The sequence below is a fragment of the Hylaeus volcanicus genome, chromosome 8 (assembly GCF_026283585.1).
Source record: "Hylaeus volcanicus isolate JK05 chromosome 8, UHH_iyHylVolc1.0_haploid, whole genome shotgun sequence".
Taxonomy (NCBI): Eukaryota; Metazoa; Arthropoda; class Insecta; order Hymenoptera; family Colletidae; genus Hylaeus; species Hylaeus volcanicus.
Window position 1 is genome coordinate 12,231,339 of NC_071983.1, and position 21,488 is coordinate 12,252,826.

A 21,488-nucleotide genomic window follows, 5' to 3' on the forward strand; every position below is an offset into this window, starting at 1 on the left:
GGTTGATCGATGCTCGGTTGATCGATGCTCGGTTGAAAGGAAAACAAATCCATTTCTTTTACGGGTTTGTTAACTTAATCTTTCTATTCGATACTCGCTTTGTGTGCGAGGGAAACACGAGAAACAGGGAAAGACAATATTGGCGCAGAGCGTCGAGTAAACAAAACATTTATGTACGCAACTCCCTAAGCGACCTGCACCTTGTATGTAGCTACGTGCAGAAGGGACGCGTTAATACATTCTCCCTTCGTTAAGTATCTCCATCTGCCCACCTCGTTCCAATTCTGAATTATCAACGGTTACGTCGGAAATTATACAAAAATCGCCATGTCTAGTAAAATTATTTGAAGTAAGAACGGAGTAAAATGTCGTTAACCACATAAAAATATAATACATAGACAAGAACGTAGACTTTCACATAAAACGAGGTAATTTATGTACAAAAGAACAGACACTGTTAACAATAGATTTGCGTTAACATATTTCTAACTTGTAGATAACCAGAATTCTGTTATAGCTTCTAAGAACATTAAATTCTTGATAAAGCTAAATGGATTTTATAACAAATAAAAATGAACATTGTTATGTAACAGTAACAAATCAGACAAATTTTCATCCTCTGTCTTCTTACATCAGAACAAATATTTAATACTACGTAATCTTTTGTTTTAATTTAGAGAAATTCTCTTGTCTATTCAATACATGTTACAGAACTATTAATTATTAATCACTTTTATGTCTAGTGTTTGAAATAAAATATGAATATATATGATTGCTTTGTGTGTAATATAGTAGCGTATTGTCAAAAAGAACTAGTAATTATGCTCTACGGTTAGTTATTTTACAAAAATTTTTACCAATACATGTTCTGAAATAACTGTTCTCTTAGAATCTTTCTCATGTCTTATATTCGAAATGAAATATAAATAACATGTTACTGTATTATGTACATTGTCAAACAAAACTATTATCTGTGGACTATAACATAATTCTTTTATTTATTCTATACAAACTTTCGCTGATAAAAGTCTTAAAATAAATTCCTTTGGAATATATGTTATGCAAATTTTAAGATATCTCCAGAAAAAACAATTTTTTTTAGAAGAATTTCCAAATAAAAATATGAGAAAAACAATTATTCATCGAAAAAGGATACATAAGTTCTCCCAAAACTTAAAACAAAATAGAAGTTAACCGTTTGTTTCGATTCCTGTTTCTAAATATGGAAAAGCAACGTTCCGTGATAGATAAATAGATGTGAGCCTAAGTCAGACCCATTAAGTACAGCTCTATAGCGAACAGACAGCTTTCCAATAGGGAAACACATTTGGAGGCTTGTACCCAACAAGAGTATCGCTTAACAAACCACTCGACTCTGCCTCGAGTAGATCCTTGTATTCGTTCCACTAACTATACACATTGGTGTCAAAGTACGTCTGATAGTAGACGATCCCCTTTCCCTTATTCTTCCCCTTTGTTTCTCATAAATTTCATCCTCCTGACACGCTAAAAGTACAAGTCAATCGATCCTTGTCAACCAAAATGTACGACAATGAATTTCTTTTACTTGGAAATTGATTTAAAAATTCTGTCTAGTAAAAATATTAAGATTGGCGGAGAAACTTAAAATTCATGATTGTTTATTTTTGTAGAGATATTGTAATATATTACCGACGCCGACGTATCGATATTTAGAAAAGTTAAAACGAAATGTAAATAAAATGTAAAGCATGGAAGGATGAGAGAAAGTTCAAGAATGGAAGTATGAGAGAGAAAACAAAGTTCAAATAATATAAGTAACAGATTAAAAAATAAGGAATGGGAAGACGAATGGTAGGCAGACGTAGATATGGAAGGATGAGCGAGAAGAAAAATAATAGGCGATACGCGTAAAAATGGAGCATCACTTAGTAGCGAGAAAAGGTATGTAACATCCTTGTCACTTAAATAAAGACGTAAAATACGTATCTATATTTATAATACCGACCTATGAGGTGTCGTCACTTGTTTGTTTAACGTTTCCGTCTACGAGCATGTGGTGAACGACTACCCAGTGCGAATTCGGACGCCATCTTGCTACTGTGCGTTTATAACAAACTAATAAAGTATTTTATGTAACGTTTAGTATCTTTGTACTTAAAATTAAATTCATCAAAAACATTAAATAAAAACAGAATTAAAAAACGTTTGATTAAATATGATCTTTCCTGGCTTGAAATATGATGAATAGTCTCATGAAATCCATTTTCCCAAGACAAACGCTACTCTCTTTATCGCTCTATCGTAAACCTCGACTGAAGTATGGCGTGTCAAATAGCGAAATCGAGTCTCAGAAGCATGCTTCCGAAAAGACCGAACTCTAGCCGTGCAAGGATTATTAATTGAAGCCACAAGAGCTAAAACGAACCAACCCCGCAAGCCTTTGGCTTTGAGCATGATATTTGAACAGTTTCGATCTTGCATACATGGGTTGGAACATACAATCAGAATTAATTTCGATATCAAAAATATCATTTCGTTAAAGTTATTACAGTAAACACAATTACATAAAAATATATGTTAATTCGTAACATAAAAAGCAGCTTAATTTTAGTTTCTTAATTGCGCGCACCGTTATTACCCTAACCTTGAATTACTGGTAACGAAGTTTTGAGGCTAGAGTTGCGCCCTTGAGAAGTAGCGTGTAAGATCTACATAATAATCGTTTCGTGGAAATGAAAATTTCGCACGGATAACAAGTATGGAATTAATGAAAATCGGTGGAAAATTAATTATGCCTAACCAGCTACCATCAACGTTACAGTGTCGTAATTATAGGGTGCTCGTGTGTACAGTGAGTCACAGAAGTATTTGAAACGCCTCAAGTGGTACTCGAAAATATTGGTATCCTTTTAGGATAAATGTTACAGGAGTCTCATCGGTCAGAGCATACGCTAGATTTAATTAAGCTCTAATGCAGTATTTTAATTCTGTAAATCAACCGTTTTAATATATTCCATTTTTATAGTTATATTGAATTTTTGCCGCATTAAATTGCTGATTTTGAAGAAAATCTTCAATTGCTATCTAAAGCTATTGATATCATTTAGGATAAATATTATTGGATTCTTATCGATCAAAATATTTAGTTAATTAATTAAGCTTGCAACTGATATCAATTTCTTTTAAGGATAAACGATTAATACAACGAAATTAGATATTTAGGTGGCCTACGAATAAAGTACTACTCCCTTACAGTGGATACTAAACATAATCAGTATTTTAGTATTTAATATTTTAATTCTATAAATCAACTCTATTGGTATATATAATTTCCAGAATTATATTTAATTTTTATTCGCATTCAATGGCTAATTTTTTTTTTAAATCCTAATATAAACCAAAAATTTAATTTATACAATCACTTTTGTTGTTACCCCTAAACAATAACTTGTGAGTAATAATAACTTGAAACTAAATAACTTAAACTGTGGATGTTATGCATTTATGATGCAAACAAGTATGATAAATACATATATGCGAGACATTAACCAACAGATATGTATGTATGCGCCTGTGGAAAATGAAATATTAATATTACTATATTAATTAATTAAGAATACATTCTACATGCATTACGTATATTTTTTGTATGTTTTTTCATATTAGTGTACGCCATTAATGCATAAATTTCGCAGTCTACTTATAAGTTATAACCCATAAGTTATTAGATATGTCTCATTTCGTGTTTACCTACAAAAATTTCATAAATATTTTGTTATAAAAAAATATATCATGTAAGGTCATTTAAACTGAACAATCGAGGCAACACGAATACTTTTCAGACTCACTGTACATACACTGTACACGAACCGCCTAGTAGAATCGCGATAAGTAAAATTTACCGTGAAGTGTACGAGTATGTATGTATGTAAAATATGAATGTAATGCTAATTACGCTTCTTTGGCTGGGAATCGGATCGATAATCGGATTATGTGCGATTGCGACGGAGATAAAGAAAAGAAAACAAATCCGGTGAAATAACCGTTTCATGAACGAGCGATAATTCCGCAGGATTGCGATCACGTTTCTCACGACGACACCTGTAACGTTCGTTAATTAATCAGAAAAGATTAATGAACTTTCGTTACGCCATGTGTAAAGCACGTTATATGCGTAAAGCACGTTATATGCGTAAAGCTGGTATAACAATTACCCCAGGGGTAATCGTTTAAATTAAGTGCTTGCGATAATCTGACAACAAAATATTTGAAATAAATGTAGATCAGTTTTCAATTGCCTATACATTGCAATAAGAAAAGGTCGAACAAAATTCTTTTGTAGCATTGTCAAGGTCACTTTCATTTTTTTAAACGCCACTATGTATTTTTTACTTAACAGTATTATAGTCCGTGTCAAGACGAACTCAACGACATAGTGTACCATGATCAAGGAAATGAAAATTTCAACAAAAAATGACAATCTGCTTGAATGGGTGATAATAACTTGTGTTTAGTATTAAGACTCGAAGTTACGTTCAATTCAGGAACCTTGACTAAATAATATTTCAAACGAACAACAATTTAAATAAAAACAAAATTTTTCAATCTTTTTTTTATTGCAATGTATACCCAATCGAAAACCGATCAACATTTGATCAAAATATTTTTTTGTCACATTATCGCAAGTACTTGAAAAATCGTGAAAAGTGTTACGTGAGACACCCTGTATACGGTCCTGAGAGAAATTCGTGGTAGGGCCAAGAATAGAATGCTTCTTTATCCAAAAATGACTCAAAAAGGTAGAACAACATTTTTCGTACATGGTTTCGTTTTCGAAAGGATTTACTTTAAATGTTCTTCGATTGGATAGGGCTTGGCTGATGCGTCTGACTATTACTATCTTTTTCTACTCGTGTTGGTGTTTATATGCATTACCAGTGGCATGATACGGTACGTTTTAACCTGTGATTACGATAAGTTGTATTAAATATATAAGAGTAATATATAAAAGAAATAATTAGAATCTCAAAATTTAGCTCATACTCCTCTATGGAAGCAAAAATCTTGCACAAAAATGTTAAATAATAATCAAATAAAAATTTTTATTAAGAAAGAGTACACATGTTCGTACATTTCTTCTTTAAAATCAATACAATTTCATAACTTTGTTTAACTATATATATATATAATTCAAATTCCTAGTTCAAATTCTGTTTTACTCCAACGTAAACGTTTTAATATTGTAGAAATCACAAGGAGTCGAAGCGTTTCTATAAAGCTTGTTCGCATTGTATCGGTCGCTAAATATAATATTTCTAAATATTATTGCTAAATATAATATTAAATTTGTAACAAGATAAAATCCTTAACTGCAATGATCGTTAGTAATCGAAACAAATGAAGCGCGATTGGCGCCGAGGAGAACAAAAGAGCAAACAGTAATGGACAAAGTTTTCCTGTATTTGCGAGTAGTCCATCGTTCGTTTATCATCGATATCGGTGAACCGTCTTCGCGGATTTCTATTGCCGCGGCCGAACAATAACGACCACTAACAATGCTAGACCGGGAACTTTTAAGAAATCGTGCACGACGAGGAATTTTCTTACGCTTTCTCGAGCTCATCAGCTTTTCGAGTTCAACGACTTTGCTCAGCTTTCTTACGTACGGGTCGAAAACAAAGGAACTAGAAGAAAAGTCGACGGCTTGCGTTCCAATTACAACCGGCGTGGTAACAAAGTGAATTTCACCGTTTGTTTTTCTGCCAACACTTTTCCATTGACCCAGCAATCTCGAATTAAAGAACCTTCTTATTCAACGCTGCGAACAAGAACCGCGGCAGCGACCACGTCTAGCTGTTCACGATGCTATTGGGTTGTATCATGATAATATTCCATTTTCTTTTTTTTAAATTAGGAAGACAACTGTTTTAATGAAACTTATTGTGCGTATTGTGTATTATTTCGGAGCGTGTAGACTCAGCTGTTCGTACATCGTTGGGATATTTTTATATTATTTTGGTGTCTCCTCGTCACTCTAGCGACCAGATCTCATTGTTATTAATCCATACTAATATTATAAATGCGAAAACTCTGTCTGGCTGTCCGTTTGTTACCTTTTCACGTCTAAACCGCTGAACAGATTTCGATCAAATTTGGCAAGGAGATGGATTGCATCCTGAGGAAGAAAATTGAAATTGAAGAAATTCGAAGTACATGGACTAAATTTACAGGAGACTTGCAAACATGAGACATTTAACCACTCAGAGCACTCCGCTTTCCAAATTTTCTAATAAAAACAAAAGAGCAAATACTAACAATTTTTCATGTCGAAAAGTACGAAGAAGAGGAATACAAATCATTTCTACACTTAAAGGGATTAGTTTTCAAATACAGCGCGGATAAGGAACAATATTATAATTCTTGGATCAAGAATAAATCGAAAACGAGGAATCTAAACACGCTCAAACGAGTCTTCATCTCGGAAAAAATCATTTTTGATCATTCGTTGAATATCCATGCGATCGAGCACGAGGATAACACGTCTGACTACTACTTGTTATTTCTACTTGTGTTTGTAAACATTAACGATTGGGTCGTGTTATTAAATTGGTTCTGGCTACATAAGACGATAGTAGCATCAACGTGAAAACGGACAGTGTCATACCATCGTCGATATTTACAGACACCAACGCAAGTAGAAATAAGGGGTAAAGGTCAGACGAGTTACCGAAATTGTACTAAATAGTGTAGGTGTAAGAGATGTACTTCCTTGGGAACTAAGACTATTTCTAATTGATTTAATTTTACATTTTCAATCTATTTTTTTACGAAAAATTACCCTACGTTTGATTGTATCATCCATTCTCACGCAATATGCACTTTTAAAAAGATTTTGGGTTTTATATACCATTTTTACTTGATTTTTAATTTTTATGACGACTACATGCAGCAGACTTGAAGACTAACATTCACTTTAACAGATCTAATTTCAAATCTTCAATCTATTTTTATACGAATAATTACCCTACATTTGGTTGTACCATTCATTCTCATGCAATCTACAGTTTTAAAGAGATCTTTTGTTTTAGATATCATTTTCATTTCATTTTTAATTTTTGAACGACGATATGCACCATTCTGAACCAAAATATTCTGGAAATTCTCAGTCACGAAAATATACCATGTTACAGAAGAGCAAGGTACAAAAGTTCAATATACAAGTGTATTACAACACAGCCTTAATTCTTTGAAACAGTTTTTAAGCAATTGTTATTAATAATTAGCACGGCAGAGAAATTTATATCATTACATATCCTCTTCCTACAGTCAAATATACATTAAAAATTGATTGTCAAAGTTCATCGAGTACTCGTGAGGTTGAGTGCATCTTCGTAAACGAGTTTGTTCGTTACTCATTATTTTCACTTGTGTTGGATGTCCGTAAACATTTACAATGCTGTAGTATTATCTGCTTTTGACTGTTTAAAAGATATTAAGATCTTTTAAACAGTCGAAACCAGTTAAAAGGTACAATGTCATGTCGCATATCATGACAAGTAGAATTAATCTGCAATGGTCAGACACGTCCATCATGTTCTACTGAACCGCACGCGTATGCCATACATTTTTAAAATCGATTCTCTGGGAAACAAAGACCTGTATCGAACTATTTTATTATACATATATTTTCAATTTACCTTTGCATAGAGAATGACCTATGGCCAATTACAAATTAATTGTAAATTAGTCTATTACCACATATTTTTAACCTATTTTAAAATGTAACTGTATATTGAATATGCTTTCTCAGCTCTGTGTTTATATTTCTTCTAATATTGTATTTTTTTAAGACCGAAATTCAAATATGAATACTAAAGAGACCCTAACTCAAGCTTTAACTCATGGAAGAGATTATTACACAACAAATGCAACAAAGAACTGTTTATAAAGAATTCGTCGAGTAAATGAAAGCAACAACAAGCACGAACTGTCAGGTGCAAGATAAGCGTCAAATCGCCGCGTTTGGTTCCGTACCGAGAAAATATTTTCCATTTAGGGAACCAGTTCCAGAATTCCGTCACGCACGCTTGCTACGCGTATTTCAATAAATCATTTCTCACAGACCCGGAGCAGCGTCAAGCCGTAACGGAAAATTAGATCTCATAATCTCGTTAACTGAATCAACATCTCACGGCAAATCACATGTAAACAGGCACGTCGTTCCGGAAAATACTAGTTATCGCGCACAGATTGATAATTAAACGATTCATCGATCCCACGCTTTGAATTTCCAATAACGGAGAAGTATTATGAATTATACGTGGATTTTTAAAATACTTATTAGCTTAATAAAAAATGCTCTGGTGTATTTCAGAGGAAACGAATGAAAGGGAAAGAAAATGTGACACCTATTACTAGACATCGCAAGGAACCATGAAGAATACACATGTGCAAGTCACGCAAAAGATAATTAACCCTCTACTGCACTGATTTTACTTCTCCTATTGAAACAGAAATGATTTCGTGGTTATCTGTACATCCATGAATTAGATAATACGAAAGCTGATATTATTGAACTTGCAGAACTATTAGATGTCCCCATGAGAGAACATCATGTGCAGATCCCGTGCAAACTTTACAGGGATTGCTTCTATCGGGTTTCCAAACCACTACATTATGCAACAGAGGGTCAAGAATTTTCTATGCTCCCATAATCAACTTGAGGTTTAGTGACACTAATAGTTTCGGTAAAAGAGAGAATATTCTGATTGCTCTGACAAACCAACTATTGAACATGTATCATAACTAAACTGCGAATATTTATGCAATTATGACCAGTGTAAGTTTACCAGTTTACAAAAATATAAAAGGATGTGAACAAATGTACAAATATATAAAACATAAAGAGTACTATACACGTTACAACATTTAGAAAACAACGTACATTAATTGAAGTTTCTGTTCTTCATCTCGTATACAAGGGTAGAAATAACATTAACACCTTTACCTACTTATTTATTTTAAAAGTAATATCAACATATTTCATCGTGTACTGATTAGTTGAACTTATCGATAAAGTTTATTTAACAGATTCTACCTTAGACGCGACGCTGGTAATTATTTTAATAATCTGTATATAATGCATAAATAAGTGTTTCTCTTAAATGTTAGTAGAAAATCTAATGAAATGTACTTGATGGAAGTTCCAAAGACATTAAGAGTTCGCGTAGTATCAGAAGTATTATAAATTATCTCAAATATGTACATTTTTTTTTTTTAAGGAACTCCTATCCAATATCTGTCAATATTGTTTTTATTTTCAGACTTCACGCAGTTATTATAAACACGCTTATTGTGTATACTTGGTGCCAGGGAAGGCTCTCCAATCAGTTAGCAATCTATCAAGTATCTTCAGTTTACCGAGGACCAAAGATCTATACAGTCGAAAGATTGTTACCTTGAAACATTTAAATAACAAAGCAATAAAGAACAACACGGTGGCAAGACAAATTACAACAATTTAGAGAAAACTTATCATACTCTTTGTAGTCGCTTTTCTACAATTTTTATTAAGCAGTTCATAATTGCCACCACTTTGAAATACAGCTAAATAACAGAAAATACGTTCGAACAGTGTGATCTGCCATGAGTTACAAAGATGAAACATCGAAACGTTCGATATGAACAAATATACCTGACGTGTTATCAATTTCACGCGTCAACCCATTAATCACTAACTCGATACGAAATTCTAACCAATGATAAATTAATGTTTACTTTTAGAAACCCTGTTAACTCTTTGGGGCAAGGTGGGATTAAAAGTGGGGTAAAAAGTACCTTTTTGATGGACCGTAATGCATGGTGGGACATTTTTAATCCCACCTCGAACTTTTGCAATGGCTGCATCTGTATAGGTTTATATTTCGTCTTACTTACGTAAAGCAGTTGGTAATATATTCATCCAATGTTACAAATGTATGCACTTATGTTGGCAACTTTCAACATGCTAATACCGGTTCAACGATTGTTGTAAGCGGAAGGTTTATTGCGATAATATTTCTTTCCTGGTTTTATGTGAAAAATCCTAGAGGTAAGTTAATTTATATAAAAATTAGTTCTATATAAACAAGTGAAGTTTGTTATAATAAAAACTAAAGATTAAATGTGTTTGCAAATGATGAAAGTACGGTGGGATTTTATTCGTCCCACCATGCAACTTGGGGAGCAATACAAAAAAACATATTTTGATTTATTGTTTATGTTTCAATATTCTTAAAACTATAAATGTGATTTGAATATAGTACAGGTAATTTTTGACCCTTCAGCTTCAAAATGCAAAGAACAAATCCATAACAATTTCGTTTGATTTAAAACGCAATAAAATTCCTGTGCAACATGGGTCTATTTTATCACCTGAATTCCTGTGCGGCAAAGAGTTAATGGTGTTTAAATGCCTAAAATTTCATCTTTATACGTTCTTTTTAATTAATCAAACAACGTCACATTCTAAATGAAAAACTAACAACCGCGCAACTGTGAAGTATAGAATACAAACACCCATTTTGTGGATGTTGTAGTAGAATAAGATTGCCAAAAATCCCCAATCCCTGAAGTCGAAATCCATCCCAGCCATATGTACATATACAATCTCTCTCATCTCCTCGACGCAAGTAGAATGAGGACACCGCGAGTCGAGTAATTTTTGGTCAGACGCGGACGTCACGAGAGTTGACCAAAACGTTCGACCTGATACGACTCGCGACCACCCTCTCGATCCCTCCCATTCCCCGCAGGACAGATCTTTCCTTTTCCCTGCAGTACGTATGAGCGTTTAACGTACACACCTGGTCGGGCCGACCCAAGGTCAGGTCACTAGGCCGCGGGCGAACACACAGAGCGGTCCGTTTCCTCCAAGACTCCCTGTGGCAGTGATCGGGTCGATGACAGCCGTGCCACCGATGATCACAACGAGATTTCGCACCTCTATCCACCACTGGCCCGGGCACAACAACAACGGCCACGAGAACGACTCGCCCTTTCACTGGGTATACGACGCGAACACGCGAAACCACCGTGTCGTTCGCGCGTTTACGTTTTCCCGCGGGAAGGTGAAGGGTTGCACGTCGTGGGTGTTATTTATCGCCAACAATCGAGGAACGAGTACCGCGCGTACGGCTGTGTTCGAGCAAATCGCGTTACGAGCCGACCAGAGGGAGCAGAGACAAGGGTCGACCTGACCTCCTCGAGCCTCACCGAAGAACTGGCGGGCTCGTGCGCTCGCACGCACACGTAAAACCCCCCACCCCGCCCGTCCGCCGCTACGCGACACCTATCCGCTCCACCGTAAACCCTCGGCCGCTTCTTCCCCTACTTTATCCCCACCGCTCCCAAGTTCGACCGTCCATCTACCCCTTTGCGCTCTTCTGACTCGTGTACACAATCGCGGGTGCGCGGAAAATTCAAAGACGAGAGTTAATTATAACGACTCGGACGAGAGCTGTGCAGCCACTCGAGCCGGGTTTTCCCTCTGTCCCGCGTTCATTGGCTGCCTTCTTGTGTCAATGCACGTTTCCACGAGACGGGATCCCACGGTATTAATTAATCGTCTGGTAAACCGTACGTTGCACCGCGAATTTATTCGTTATTTGATTAGAGCTACACATGGGAAATTGGGGGGTGGGTGGGTGGAGTGGGGGGGCAAGATCGATGCTGGTACTATCGATCGATTAACATATGTTGGATCATTGTTTTTTTGATGTGAGCGATGTCGCTCCTCGGTGAAATCAAGTCGAGTTAATGTTAACCTACGTTAATAAATATTGATGTAAAAAGTCTTCTTTTAACTTGTAAGCTCTTTCTAAACAGGACGACAGTCAAGCGTTAAGGGGTTAATCGCAGTCAGGAAAATGGAAACGGACAGTTTCTTGTGTGTGTGTTTTTTTTAAGGTATTAAATAATAATTTTTATTAATGAAATGTGAATATACTACAAAGTATGTCTTAAAGAACTGTAAAAGAATTTTTGTTTTAAAAAAAAAGGTTAATTCATTTCGTCATAACAGGCGATGGCCTGTGGGTGGCCACTTGGTTTGCGGTAAGCAAGATTTCTTCAAACTGGTGCACCTGAAAACAAAACTAAAGGTAGATTTAGAAAATATATTAGACTAACGGGGTCCCTGATCGAAGGATTTTTTATTTTCTTGTATACTTTCTTTTTTATCCTGTATTGAATCGCTTAATTTTAGTGAAAAAGTTGAAAATCAACTTCAAATGTACGCCATCTTGTTTTCAATTAATTTTTTCCAAAATCCTTCGTTCAGGGACCCGCTAGACTAATTTATTTTTGAAATCTACCTTTGTTTTTGTTTTCAGGTAAACCAGTGTAGAGAAATCTTGCACACCGCAAACCTATGTTTTTAAATCATCGTCTACGTCATCGGCTGTTATGACGATATAAATTAAACGTTTCTTAAAACAAAAAATGTTTTTTAGTTCTTTAAAACATGCTTTATAATATACTTAATTGTTGCTTATGCAAATTATTATTTAATAACTAAACAAAAAATCACAAAGAAATGTTGTTTTTCCTCTTCCTGACTGCGACTAACCCCTTAACAGTTTCTTTCTTTGAATTTGTTCGAAATGGACATGAAATATTTCCGACATCACATTGTTCACGTAATGCGTTCATTACGTTCGTTGCACGTAAGCGTGGAAAATTGAAAGATTAGGGTTAATTATGGTGATTCGATCGAAGGATTTCAACACTCTTGTTCGTTAATTTTCTACGATTTATGTACTGTTCCTTACAATTGAAAGAGATGCCTTGACGCAAGGCACAATGCATTTGATTGCATTACACGTACAGTGAAACGCGTAAGAGATTGGCACGTGAATGCGCAATTTGTTCGATCAATTTCACAATATACATATCCCTAGATCACCACGGTCGTGTAAAATTTTACTCGCACGGTAGATAACGAATAGAAACAAACGATAGCGATTTATCTCTGCCCGCCGAATACGTTTTACGTTTCAATAAAAATTTGTAAAAACTTTATTCTAAATAATTACTCGAGTATTCATAAATCTGATACGGGGAAATGAAATCTAATTCCAATACTAGATAACGATTAGAAACAGTATAATAATTCCTTTTCTACCTACGAGTATACAGTGGGTGTAGAATGTATTCGTACACCGATCAATTTCCCAAAAAACTTTTCTGCGAAATTGTAGTTTCTTAACTTCTCTTTTTATAATCAATGATATTTTACGTATTCTCGGAAGTCTCTAAGATAGGTGTAGTCCAAACAACATTTACTAGTTAATACAATTTGTGAAATTAACAAAAAATGCGAACAGTAGGTAAAAGTATAGAAGCAATAAGTATTTGTACGATGCTTATGACGAACCATTTACAGTAGAGTTTGTAACGTAAATACATTAGTTTATTGCTCCGTACCAATTAGAAAACATCAAATTTCCAAGAAAGTACTTTTGAACAGTTGTGCGAATACTTATTGCTTCAACATTTTTATCGATTAATTGTTTTTTTCTTGTTAATTTCGCAACTTACATAAATAGCTACTTTTTTTGTAATCTATCTATTCTAGAGATTTCGGAGAATACGTAGAATGTCATTGTTTATAAAAAGTAAGTTCATAAATTACAATTTTACACAGCTTTTTTGGAAATCGATCGGTGTACGAATATTTTCTGCACCCACTGTATTTTTATCCATACAGCAATTTATTTGCTTCGATAGTTTGACGTAAAATTTTTGTTATAAATGATGATTGAAATAGTATTTTCTTGGCAAACATTATCAATAGTGAAACAGTTGATGAATCGATAATTAACAATATTTCAAAATTCAGTTGGTTTAATCGAAATTCGAACAACTTGTCTGCGATAACAATTATAAACAAATATAGTCTTAAACCTAACTTTAAACCCTTTATTAACCGCAGAGGCAAACATACTCTATAAAGTATTTATTAGAAAAAATATTAGAATGGAAGTTTAAAGTGATAAATATAATAGAAACTGAAAATAAGTAATACTCAAACGGTAGAAAGAGGATAGTAATGAACGAAATTAAAAACGATAATTTACATATTATCCCTTACTCCTCCTCCCCCCCCCCTCCAATCAAGAAGATTACTTTTAGTAACTGTAGGGATTATTAAAGCGGAGCTTATTAATTAATGTATATATATATATTTCATGCATAACATGATATTGGACAAATCAGACGTATTTAATGAACATTTTGAAATAATTAATATTTACAGTTCGTATAGCCTTAATTCGATTTAACGTTATTTTATCTTCTTCTTTTTTTTTTATCGTTGTACATTTTTTTTAAATTATTGGTAGTAAGATAGAAATGAGAAATATGCTCTGTTATTTATTTGAAAATTCATGCGAAGAATTAAAAATTGGGAAATACAGATACATCAAGTATTTCACTATTTAAAAAACACGTTTTACCAAAATGTAAAATACTAAATTCATGTTAAATATTGTCTAGATATCTTCCAACTATATGACGAGCATTTATGAAAAGAAAGTGCCTTATACCTTCATATCTACATTAATATACATATTACAATTTTTTTACTAGCTGCATGAGACCACGTTATTGTATACTATTTATTTTTTTTTATTAATGACGCACGTAATTCGTAATACCGAATGAACAGGATACAAATTGCAAGTTTGCATCCATAGAATGCTATCCCAATCGAAAGATCCCTTTATTCGCAGGATGTGTGTATTTCCCAGTACGATCGAATGATATTTCTTGGTCGTATAATGTAATCATGTGATTCCACATTTGTTATGTAAATGAGAGAATACCGAGTTCGATATGCATTGCTACGATGCCCGTGTACGTATACGTGCGAACCCGGATTCGTTCCAGCATACGTGATTATTATCAAATAGTACGTGAAACGCATGCGTCTCTAGAAAAAAAGGCAACTTAATCTATATATTCAATTGCTAATTGATTCACCTTTGCGGAATAATTGAATTCAGCTGATTCGAGAATCGTCGAAGAAATTGAGAGACGCGAATAGGTTAGCGTATATTTTTCCATATTTTAATAGAGATTAAATTTATAAGTTCCTTGCTCTGTGACTCCATTTCTCGACCACCTATCGATGAAAACAAACTATGAAAGTTTCTGTCTGATTGAATGAATTCCCTGCACTCGGTTTTTCTTTGATAATTATAAAAATTAGATTTATTTATTACATACAATTATTCAAGTACGAATGATATTCCATTTTTGTCATAATGCTAATCGAATGCAATTAAAAATCAAAAGATCAGACGTCTTAAATAATTATTTCTTAAATAATCTTAAATAATCATTTTGGTATTACTTTCTTCTATCGTCAACCATACGAGAATAGTACACCCTATATACGCACAAATAAATTTCCTTATTATCAGATCCTATAAATATGAATGATCGTTTTACCTACGCGTGTAGTATAATATTTCGATTAATTTAACGTGCGACAAATTCTGCTAAGTTTCATTCAGTTCATAACCATTCATTGACTGTAACACGTTTACACTCTAAAGTAATCGATTTTCCGCGCACGCGATCTTTTTCATTAACAGATACTGATTAGAATAGTGCATTGCTATTCACCCTTTCCTTCCTATAACGTATAATATTTAATATGAAATATTCTTTCCTAGTTTAATTTTATAAATATAAACGCATTTCTTTTAAATAGTTTTAAATCTATTAAAGAAATATTCACTCGACACTACACTCGGCAAAATGCCAAAAGTTTTCCTTCGTTGAAAGTGTCGGAGGAAGGTTGGAGTTTAAGAAACGCTGCTCTAATCAATGAAACACGTGTTCAACATTCTACGCGCCAACTATAACCATGTAATGAAATATGCCCGGCTATGGATAATACATCGTTTGCAAGTACACGAGAAAGTCTTACAGTAACAATTATTTGGAGAAAAAGAAATATCCCCTTTACGCGGGAAAAGCCAATAAATCACTCTGAACATTAGTCCACCAACATATGAAGAATGCAGTACACAATTGACAATAGAATACATTATCCTAAACTGCACTTAGCCTGACTTTTATCCATATGATCTAGTTTTCAGTTGATTTGTCTATCAATTTCATCAACACTTTCATCGAAACTGATTTAATATCTGAAGAAGATAAAAAAGAAACATAACGTATACGTGACAAGATCGCTATCACATTTAGGTGTTTTCATCAATTTTTAATAACTTTCCCCTCAATTTGGAAGAAAATGATAAAGATGTTTTTTGCTCTATGGGGTGACACTGTGAAAAGTCCTACGTGAATTAGAAGATTAACCCTTTGCACTCGGATGTCCCCTATGATGGAACATCGTAAGTCTAACAAATTTTGTTAGTAACACCATAAAGGATGTATGTTTGTAGTGGTGTCACCGCATCAAGAAAGCTAGAAGAATTTATAATCAAGTCTAATAATACCAAAAACAACACGTTTCCAAAGTTAGACTGTTTTATGTAATGCGATTCCTGTTCGCATGTTTTGCAACGAGATGGTGCAGAGTGCAAAGGGTTAAGAATGTTAAAATTCAATATAAAACTGATGTATGATTAGCTCTAAATCTACATAGGTTTCATTGGTACCTATTTCTACCGTGATCTAATAAGCGACTAATCTTAAAGAGTCCCTTTTCAATTAAACGCAAAAATATTTCACGTGATGAATAATGCATGAAACAATCGTATATAATTTATATATTGCATATAAGAACTGCATAAAGAAATTCGAAAACGGTCATTTGACCCAGAGATGCGCGAAACCCTAGACTTCGAATAAATCTGAAGTTTGCCGATACCTTTGTCTCGTTTTCTTTAGAAAATTTTCAAAAGAGAAAACGAGGCAAACATATCAGCAAACTTCAGATTTTTTCGAAGCCAAGGGTTTTGCCCATCACTGATATGACCAGCCATGGTAGGTTTAGCGTTAGTGTGTACATTGTACTAATAGAATAACGCACTATAAATAAAGCGATGCTGAGCAACCATGTTCGAGCATCCTCCTTTCGTTCGATGCCAGAACTACCTCTCCGTTGTATTCAACAGCCGGGGAAAGTAAAATGGAACGGGTGATTCAATTACGGTCGTAGACCGTGTCAGGCATCGGCGGACATTGCGCGCCGGATCGCGTAACGCAAAATTGCGTGGCAATATATCGTTACCTGGTTTCATTTCTGTCACGCAAATTGCGTAGGCGCGTTTACGTCGAGTACGGAGGTGTACGGGGGCGGGGGCGTGCGATACGCCACGGCATAGAGCAGCTAGTCGCGACTTCATTCCTCACGGCGGCGCGAATCGATAAACGGCGACCATCACGCAACACACAAACCCATCCTCGCCGACCAACCCGACCTCGACGACCGGTGCACCATTCCCCGATTCGGTACGGGACCCGTACGCCACGGATCGCGTGTCATTAAAGTAGACGAAGCTCTCGTTACACACAAGTTCAATAATGATGCAACAATCACCCCTCTAGAACCAATCATCGGTCTCGTTTCCTTCGGATATGGAGAATCGAATGGATTCCTGCTGGTCTTACAAGGGAACATATCCAACTGTCCGTCTCCGATTTTGATGAAACTTGGCGGATACATTAATCAGGTGAAAATAAGGGATACGTATTTTTTTTATAGCTGCCCAATCGCAAGTTTAGGAGTTGAAAAAGTAGCAGGCAAATGTATCGTACATATATCAATGGATTCGGAAAGCAATTTCCGTTCATTTTTGTCGTTATATAAATTTTTGTATCTCTCAAAATAATGTAACAAAAAATTGTTTGATATAAAGAAATTACATTTTACAAAATCTGTGACCACTTTGTGTTTTACCTCGTGAAACCATGAAACTTTTCCCTAAGAAGATTTCTTATATCTATTGTAGTTTTCGAGATAGGATTTTTCTGCTGAAACTTCAAGGGGTGATTTCAACCCCTAAACTTGCGATTGGGCAGCTATAAAAAAAATACGTATCCCTTATTTTCATCTGCTTAACGTACCCACCAAGTTTCATCAAAATCGGAGACGGACAGTTGGATATGTTCCCTTGTTAGAGCCAGTGACGATTTTACTTACGTCATTTTGGAATGAATATAACCCATTTTTTTATGAAAGTATATAGACTGACGTTGGCGAAAACCGTCATTTGGCAGCCAGTAGATCACCATAAATCTTTTCACCACGCGCTCCATAAAAATTATTTGCGCAATCTTGCGGACGCTTTCATACTGTACCATTTTTATCTAACCAATTTTGTTCCATCTATTATAAAATTCGAGTTACTGTGTAATATACATAGTTATATATCTTGTAATGTGTGCGTGTTTCAGTCGTTATTGGCTATGCAGCCATTTTTTCGAAACAGAATGAGCCAAAAAATTTGAAGATCCCAGTATACAGAACGCGAGAAACGTGACAGATTTACTAAAAGAAAATCCGTTCAAAGGTGGTATCCGGGTATCCAGAAACGAGGTTATTCTAGATCGTATGCAATAACGGTGAATGCGAGCCAATATCATTTGCATTTATAATAGTTGGAACGTACTTAGACTCAATCACTACTTCGGATAATATACAACGCGTACGTTCGTGCCTCAGAAGTAACAATAAATGAAAACGATTGTTCTCTATTAAGGTGAATAAACCAATTAAATACAGGATACACATGTTTGATTTTGTCTTCCTATTCATGATGAATAAACAAATTTTCGTTAACACGTTAAACGCCACGGCAGTCCCTAGGGAACGACGCTAGACTTTCCATTCAGGCCTCGCTGGTCCGTACGGTATTCCATCTACCACTCACGTACAGTCTACAAGCTGTACTTCTGGCCTCTGTTGTGGACGACTAGCAGCCACAACAGAGTGGAAATTACGCTTCCCTGAGGGCAGCCCCTGCCGACTCGAGCCCTTACCTCGGTCTCGTTGAGAACTAGTCGTGATGGTCAATTTCTCGAATCAATTAACGAATTATTGATTCATGTAGAAAATACGAGAAATAAGTTATTTATTTCAAAAGAAGAGTCGTTTAACTAACGAACAATTTTATAAATTATATATGAATTTCTTATTATTGAGTTGTAATACTATATGTATATAAATATCTCAGAGTTTGCTGGAAAAATATAGAATCAGTAATCATATTATTATTAATAATTAAACAATATTCTCACAATAGAAGTTAATGCACATTATTATAATGTGCTATTACTAAAATGTATTTTTTTCAAGAAAAGTATTTTAATGTAATAATAATCCTGAAAAAATTGTTTGTTATACGTATACTAGTATACGCATTTATATGTTACATATATAGTTAGCAAGTTTATATTCACTTTCTTTTTTTTATAATTCATGCACAAATTTTTAATCGACCCATAAATTTCTATATTTCTATATATCATATCTATTTCCTCTACCCATTAATGTAGGGTAATATTTTTAAATTCAATACACTATCTTTGTCCTTATGTTTATAAACAAAATATCAACGCTATTCAAATTATTAAATACATTATATAAATACAAATTAAATACAAACATATAACACTATTAAAGAGGTTAGAAACTTCACAAAAGTGAACAATATTCAATCGAAAATTTTAAACGATATATGTCATTCGAATAATTTATTGTGTAATAAAAGTTGAACTTTGAATTCAATGTTTCTCAATGAAGAACTACAGATTTCATTATTCGAGAAAACGTCGTGGTTGAACAGTTACGTTGGTTTTCAAATATTCAACTTTAAAACAGAATAGAAATGATGAAAGATTGAGTTACATTGTAGCTCTTCACTTACTGACCAGAAGGACATACTTTACGCGTAACATTAATTGGAAATCACGTTGTCGCTGTAAAAATTTTACAAGTTTACTTACCTCAACTGCAATCCTGAAAGGGGCCAATGATGATACGTTCGAAACGTTGATTGACAGCAATTAGACATTTCCAAACGATGAAGCATTTTCCCCTTCGACAATCTCCTTGTTCCAAATGTGCGTCCACTCACCTATCAGAATACAAGTTATTAAAGAATACTACGTCGTTCAAACCCTTTTTCAAATACAATTTACACATTGGACTGAGACCGCCATTACGTACAAACACAAAATCGTCTAAAGTTTAGCGCGAAAATCCATTGCGCATCTACAGAGGCGCAGCGTCTCAGATGGCGTCGCCTGCGCAGTAGAATCGGCGCACAAAATCGGACAAAAGCTGTATGCGCACAAACCAATCATGAAGACGCGAGATGAGCAAAATTCTCTTCGAATAATAGATAACGAACAAAATCAACGTAGAATCATTTAACTACGACGTTTATTCAATTCGAATAATTAAACAGTTGCTTGTTCATGGCAAAATATTGTATTCTGTAATTTAAAGTCTAATTTGTGTAAGAAATAACAGATAATCTGTTCTTTATCTTTTATTCGATATTTTCGAAGTTTTCATTTAGACGAGAAAAGATCGTAAGAGATTGTGTAATTTATATTCAATGATGAATAATGTCTCGAATATTAATAAAATTTGTTGCAAGAATTTATAGTCACGAATCATTCCTATATTACCTTATATTTTCTAAATCCGAGCAATGTAACCTATTTATCCTTCTCATTTTTTTCTTCAAGCGACAGATTAAAGTTAGCAGTACGTTGATAATTAGTATATTGATAATTATCGATCCGACTTTGGAATATTATATGAAACACTACTGTGAAAGTAATTGCAAATGCTCGACTTCAAAACAAAATACAAATGATCAAGAATTGTTTAATTTTTTACTGTTCACCTGATATCTCGATAACTAGGTGGACATATTTTATACGTGACATTCATTGAAAATCACGATGTGTTTGTAAAACTTCCACAAATATACATACCTCGGCCGAAATGTATCTTGAATGAGACCAGTGATGATACGTTCGAAACGTTGATTGACAGCAATTAGACATCTCCAGACGATGAAACATTTTCCCCTTCGACAATCTCCTTGTTCCAAAATGTGCGTCCACTCACCTATCAGAATACAAGTTATTAAAGAATACTACGTCGTTCAAACCCTTTTTCAAATACAATTGTATTAATTAATTTACTCATTGCACTGAAGCCGCCATTACGTACAAACACAAAATCGTCTAAAGTTTGGCGCGAAAATGCATTGCGCATTTAGAAAGGCGCACCATCCCAGATGGCGTCACCGGTACAATGGAAACGGCGCACAAACCAATCATGGAAACTAGTTAGATGATCAAAATTCTATTCGAATAATAGATAACAAAAAAAAACAACATAGAACCCATTTAACCACGACGTTTATTCAATTCAAATAATTAAATCTTTAATTGTTCATTGCAAAATATTGTATTCTGCAATTTAACCTCCAATTTATGTTTAATAAATAACAGATAAACTGTCGTTT

The 21,488-nt window shown here is 34.4% G+C and overlaps 1 protein-coding gene across 6 annotated transcripts in view; it reads right to left on the reverse strand.

The window, feature by feature from the left end:
• The window catches only part of LOC128881613 (heparan sulfate glucosamine 3-O-sulfotransferase 1), a 210,376-nt gene extending 189,315 nt beyond the window's left edge, over positions 1 to 21,061 (reverse strand). For 5 of the 6 annotated variants that reach the window (XR_008458121.1, XR_008458119.1, XR_008458120.1 and 2 more), the window contains exon 1: positions 10,827 to 11,235. The gene's annotated coding sequence lies outside the window, so the exon portion shown is untranslated. Of the gene's footprint in view, positions 1 to 10,826; positions 11,236 to 19,947; positions 20,079 to 20,949 lie in introns of those variants that run through there. The other variant, XM_054132848.1, reaches the window with a different exon arrangement.
• Positions 21,062 to 21,488: the final 427 nt, after the last annotated feature.